The following is a 7,120-nucleotide window of genomic DNA, read 5'->3' as shown; positions in this document are numbered from 1 at the left end:
CATGCACATGCCTTATTGTGTCCCTGGTCAAATGGGATTTTGAAGTATAAAAGTGCCTTAAAATGAATAAATTCATTTATAAACGTTAAGGATGTCCATAATTACAACACCATAGGCAGCGCCACAAATCACTTTCAACCCAGAGTCAAAACCAACAAAGGGTCAAACTCGTTCTTCTGCTATACCACCAAATTTTTTTTGATGAAGGTTGCCTGCAGAAAAGGTTTTGATGAAGATGCCTGCAGCTGGTTCAGAAACTATCTGCATGGCAGGCGCCAATGTGTGAAGATGGGAGATGGGCAGTCTGGTTTCCTTCCGGTTAAAGCTGGTGTACCACAAGGATCCATTCTTCATTTCTTCTCAAACACCCCAAACATAGACCTCTCCAACCTCTGTATCACCACCACCAATGGTTCAAGTATAGAAAAAGTCTCAGAATACAAGTACCTTGGCATATGGCTGGACGACTAACTCAATTTTAAACACCATATAGATAATCTCGTTATAAAACTCCGCCAAAAGATCGGCTGCCTCTATAGGAATAAAACTAGTTTCCCCATGTTTTGCAGAAAGAGGATCATCGAAGCTACATTTCTATCCGTGTTGGATTATGGAGACATAATCTATCGTCATGCAGGTGCCTCCATACTCAAGCCTCTGGATTCAGTTTACCATTCAGCTTTGAGGTTTATTACTGGAGCAAATTTCACCACTCATCATTGCGACCTATATGGTATGGTGGGCTGGGGTTCTTTGTCAGAGAGGCGCAACTATCATTGGCATCTCTTAATTTATAAAGGCCTGGTTGGAAAACTGCCACCTTACCCCCCGGCTCCACCGGGCGCGTCGAGCGTCGCGTCAACGTCAACGCTGGGAACGCTCCCGTTTTAATCAATGAAGGGTGCTCCACTGCCGACGTCAACGTCCGCGTCGGACGCTCAAATTCGCCCCGGTTCATTTTTTGACGCCGTCCGACGCCGGCACGACGCCGTCATTTTGGTGGAGCCCTAGCCTTACATCTCTTCCATGCTATGTGAGAAACCTAGTTACATTCAAACTCGCTCCAGTGATTGGCTGGTCCTTAAGGTCCCCTTTGTTAATTCGGAACTGGGAAAAACTGCCTTTAGCGTTAGTGCACCTGATTCTTGGATTCTCTTGCAACAAGATTTTAAGATGAGTACCCTAGCATCTGTAGGTCATTTCAAGAGTTTACTTAATAACCGTGCTTTACAAGTATGTAACTGTTTTAACTGATTGTTATCAACACTGTTTTTTTTCCTTTTCGTATTAATTCTGTAACTGTTTTAACTAATAGTTGTCAACACTGTTTCTCTATCTGTATCAATTCTGTTTGTAATCTCGGCATCATTGTAAATGAGGATCTCCCTCAATTGATCTTTTCGAGAAATTAAATAAAGGTTGAATGAATGAATGAATGAATGAAAAATGTGGAAAGCCTTACCGAAGGCCATAAAGGAGTGTGGATCACTAGCATCCTTTAAAATTGCCCTGAAAAACCACTTACAGGCAGCAGCCGTTCGCAACTGGTAAAAAAACAAACCTAGCGCAGTCCTACCCTCCCCTGCCCCTTCTTTCTATATACTTACTGTTTGGTTAGACTACTGTTTTCTTTTTTCTTTACATATCTACTGTCATTCAATGTTATATGAGATACTTTAATGGTTTCCTGTGGAAATAAGCGTAGTCTTTTCATGGATCTCCTTTTAGTAGACCTTGTACCAGTGAACTGTACCGTCATGAAACTGTACCTTTTCCTATGCAAACTTCTAATAAAGTCTTCAAAAAGATGGAAAGAATAATTCAGTTGAAATTGCATCTTAGATAGGTCTAACAGAACATCATTATTATAGATCATTTTAAGTATCCCCGCAGAAACAATCTCCCTTTTTAGTATAAAACTGTTTTATGCTGTAGTGTAGCCTATGAGTTACAGGGAAAAGGTCTGTACTAAGGTGCACCACACCTTCATATTACGGCCAGCAGATGTCGCAGTTCATCTGAGGAGGAAGAATGGGCAACCAACACATTGTGGGCCCCAGGAGAATACTGGGCAAGTGTGTTTATTTGCTTAGATTTTTGGAATAGGCTACTCCCCCATGTGTCAAATATGCAGATTATCTCATTAAATATGCACAATACAAAAATGTACCTAGCAGAAATGGATTGTACAGGAAAAAGTACATAAGGATCAACTGAGAAAGGTTTGTTAAAGCCTTTTATCAATTTGTTATAGGTTTTTCCTGTTATTTCCGCTCATATGTCAAACATGCTAATTAACTCATTAATGATGCACTATACAAAAACATTCTACAGGAAAAAATACATAATCAACAGAGAAAAGTTTGGTAAACCCTTTTATCATTTTTTAAATAGGGTTTGTCCCGTCATTTCCACCCATGTTACAAATAATTTGACACATGGGCAGAAAGAACAGGAATAAATTCATCAAAAAATGATAAAAGGGTTTACCAAACTTTTCTCAGTTGATCCTTATGTAATTCTTCCTGTGGAATCCATTTCTGCAAAGTATATTGTTGTATTGTGCATAATTAATGAGATAATTAGCACAATTAGTCAAATATGCTAGTTATCTCATTAATTATGCGCAATATAAAAATCTATATAGGAGAAATGGATTCTACAAGTCAAAAGAAAAGTTTGGTACACCCTTTAATCAGGTTTTTGCTCCGTTCTCCCTGTCTATTTTGGCCTGCATTCGAGTTGAACGCTTTTTTTTTAAGGTGTCACGTGTGCATCGAGGAGTTGGACCCAAATGCATGCAGGACAGGATCTTCTTTACACAGGAACCACTTTATGTATCTCATATAACTTTGAAAGACAGACGGATAGAACACAGTACTTTACATTGGATATCATTAGAGGAACCACTTTATGTATCTCATATAACTTTGAAAGACAGACGGATAGAACACAGTACTTTACATTGGATATCATTAGAGGAACCACTTCTCATATAACTTTGAAAGACAGACGGATACAACACAGTAGGGGAGAGCGGGGTAAACTGAGACACCGGGTAAACTGAGACACTCCATTTATCTTGGCAATGGAACACATTTGTGGTCATGTGACCATTATATTTTCAAGCCCCTTGAATTTCCCACTTGCCATGAAAAGAGAGACCTGGTAGTGCTGTAGAAAACATGATTTTTTCACAAAAATGTGTTTTTTGCAGGTAAAAGTAAATTTTCTTGCTGTCAACATAATCAGCTGTTGTGTCAAAGCAAATTGATGCAGGGAGAACATTTTATATCATACATGTTGATGAACTACCAACTTATAAATCCATGTGATAGATGCTAGCTGAAGATTACCCTGAATTGATAAAAACATCCCTTTTCCCAAAATGTGGCTGTGGGGTAAAGTGAGACAATTGCTTCGGGGTAAAGTGAGACACTATCTCACATTATCCCAACATGATAGACAGGGAGAAAGCTGTAAAAACCTGGTTAAAGGCTGTAACAAACTAGTCTCAATTGATTCTTATGTATTTTCCCCTGTAGAATCCATTTCTGATATATATTTCTTTGTATTGTGCATAATTAATGAGATAATTAGCATATTTGACTAGATTTGACTAAATATGCAAATTATTTCATTAGTTATGCACAATACAACAATATACTTTGCAGAAATAGATTCTACAGGACAAATGACATAAGGATCAACTGAGGAAAGTTTGGTAAACCCTTCTATCAATTTTTTATAGGGTTTTCAGTTTTTTCCTTCTGCCCATGTGTCACATTATTTTACACATGGGTGGAAATGACAGGACAAAGCCTATTAAAAGAATGTCTGCTATGTACATTTTTGTATTGTGCATATTTAACCCGGTTAACCGGGTTTTTGTGTTTTTATGGTAGTTTTAAAGTGAAAAAAGTGAGTGAATCACTTTACCCCGTTGATTTCTCTGGTCTGTCTCAGTTTACCCCAGTCTTGGGGTAAACTGAGACACAAGACCACTTTTTTTAAAACAATCAAATTTTCTCTGCCTTTTGTCTTGAATATATTCTGATATCTTCCATTGTTAGGAAACATCCCAAATTACTGGGAAATGTGTACATTTTTACTGATATATCTTTTAGTTCGCCTAGAGGGGAGCAAATGTAAAAAGTGTCTCAGTTTACCCCGCTCTCCCCTACTTTACATAGGATATCATTAGAGGAACCACTTTATGTATCTCATATAACTTTGAAAGACAGACGGATAGAACACAGTACTTTACATTAGGATATCATTAGAGGTGGAAAATAGGCTACTCAAGTAAAAGTACTCACGTAAATACTCAAGAGTAGTTTTTTTTGAGGATCTGTACGTTTAAAGTCATTTTTAAATGCTCTACGTTTACTCTTACTTTGAGTAATTTAAATAGTAAATACTTGTACTTTGTTACTTTTCATTTGAACAATGAGTAAGAGTAATTTAAATTCAGTAAATAAGTAAAGAAAATGCAGGTTTTTGACATACTGTACATGCAGTTTACATATTTTCTTAAAAATGTTATTAAAAGTGGTTTTCTCATTAGTATTTTTCTCTTCGTTCTTAATGATGCATTGGTTCAGCTTAGGCCAGTGGTGGTGGGGGGGGGGGGGGGGTATGTTTACTGTTGAGTTTTCTCACTCAACAGTAAACATACCTACATAGAGTTTAAGTGTATAGAGGGTATCTGCACATTTCTAAAGTGACAATTTAAGGACTTTTTAATAACTCTAAAATGACAAATTAAACATTGGCCAAATTGTCAAATATTAGAGGTAGAAATTGCGAAATAGCCGATCTGCAGGTACTGTGTACATGGGTATCTTAGTGGTGTAGTGTATCTTGTAGACCAGTATTTTGTCAGGTACATGGGTAGGCCTATCTTAGTGGAGTGTATTGTAGACCATTAGTAGTTTGACAGTACATATATCTTAGTGGTGTAGTGTATCTTGTACACCAGTAGTTTGACAGGTACATGGGTATCTTAGTGGTGTAGTATATCTTTAGACCAGTAGTTTGACAGGTACATGGGTATCTTAGTGGTGTAGTGTATCTTGTACAACACCAGTAGTTTGACACGTACATGGGTATCTTAGTGGTGTAGTGTATCTTGTACACCAGTAGGGTGACCACCTTGCTTTTTCTTTTTGTTCAGTGTTGAGGCATTACATTAGCCAAGAGACATTTTAAAGAATGGGCTAACTAAACATTGAAGAATAGGCTACCTCTCTTCTTTTCTTTTTGTTTAATTAACATGTTTTGAGGCATTATTTATATTTTTACATGAAAAGTTATTTTGAAGAATGGGCTACCTCACTTTATAAGATACAGTGTAAAGGGCCCTACAGATGGGCAGCGGTTGCCGCGGGGCTCCCGCTAGGATCAGCGGGGACCGCGGCGCGGTGATACACAAACACACTCGCTCAGCGAGTAAACGCCGCGCGCATTTCACAAAGATGAGCAATCCAGCTAGGACGCGGTGACCGCGTACCGTCTGGAACCCCCTTAAGACTTAAGAGAGATGTTATATATTTTATTTTGTTAATCTGAATATTCTAGAACTTAAGTCAAAAACTATTATAGAGCATATTTATTAGGAGAAATGCCTTAGATAAATATATTGTTTATAAAGCAACTTAGTGAGTATTGTTGGGTATTTTTAGTGTCTCCAAGAGGCCTGGTAAAGTGTCCTTTTTGGGGGAATTCAGAATATATGTTTAACTGAGTTAGAAGCGAGTAAAAGCACCCGACCCAAACTAAGAACCCGAAAAATTGTGTATCCTTCTTTGTTTAAGTCCGTAGCCCAATCAGGGACCATCATTTCTAGCAACGTCATCATTAACAGCCAATGAGGGACCAGCATTCCTGGTGATGACAGTGGTGATGTCACTGGCATCGCCAGTGGTGATGTCAGTGGTGAGCGCACCTCATGGCGAACTCTGCTGGCGCACAAGTTGTGCACAAGGAGCAAGTTGGCACCTCGACAGAGTGCAGTTCTAGTTATCTTATCTCACTATCTTAATCAGAATGCGTACCAGCCAAATAGTGTCCGTCCGTCTGTGTCTTTTAGCAATTCTACTAACTCCGCACCCAGCAGTTGTTCAATTGTCTAAAACACATAATACAAAATTCAATAATGCTTCTGCCTCACTGAACATCTACTTTTCCACCTTCAGATGTGTCTCTACTTCTCATAATCACAAAATGTTATCACATTTTCCCCAAATATTGGCCTGTAGGTGGTGCAGGGCCGGGCCTAGGTGGCTTCTTGGGGCCCCACATAGTCAGGGCCTTATTGGCCTGTAGGCGGTGCTGGGCCTAGGTGGCTGGCTGCCTTGGGCCCCACACAGTCAGGGACGTGTTTTGCTGTAGGGAGAGGTGGGCACCTAGACAACTGGCCACCAAAATCATCTGGGCACTAGGCACATGTGGGCACTTCGAGAGGTGGGCACCTGGACAAAACATGGGAAAGTGTGCAAGGACTGACAGATACAGATCTCCATATATGGCCATATCAGTTGGATCAACGTAGCTGTGAAGCTGGCGCGATCTCTAGACAGCTGCAAACTTATTATAAAAAAAAACTGTAGGCCATCTATCAAGCTCTTTAATAGCATGAGTTAGATTAAAAGTGGCTATTAGTAGATGACATATTACGTATTATACAGACAACATTTTGATCGATCAGTTCTGCTTTTCTTTTCTTTTTTGAAGAAAAACAAGAATGTATTGCACATTTGAGGGGTGTCGCCCCAACGGCCCCATCATCACACACGCCGACACGGACACAGGGAGCGCGGATCCGTGCCCTTGCGCGCTCCCTGTGTCCCCCCCCCCCCTTCCAGGGATGTGCAGAGAATGTTAAGTGAGGCAGGGGCTGAAATGTCTTAAAGGGCCTTTTGGTGAAAATATTGAAAACAGCAGCTGACCTCCAAGCTCAGGAGCTGGAAGGTTGGCTATTTTCGGTACTTGATGCCACACTGAACAAGCATAATCAAGTCAATACTGGAGATGTGACTTACAGCATGGATTTCTACACAGAGAGGGCAATCTTTCAACATAAGATGCTGCATTCAAGTTCAGGAGAGTTTGGAAGCAA

This window comes from Nannobrachium achirus (assembly GCF_963921795.1).
Source record: "Nannobrachium achirus genome assembly, chromosome: 22".
Classification (NCBI taxonomy): Eukaryota; Metazoa; Chordata; class Actinopteri; order Myctophiformes; family Myctophidae; genus Nannobrachium; species Nannobrachium achirus.
This window is presented reverse-complemented; position numbering follows the sequence as displayed.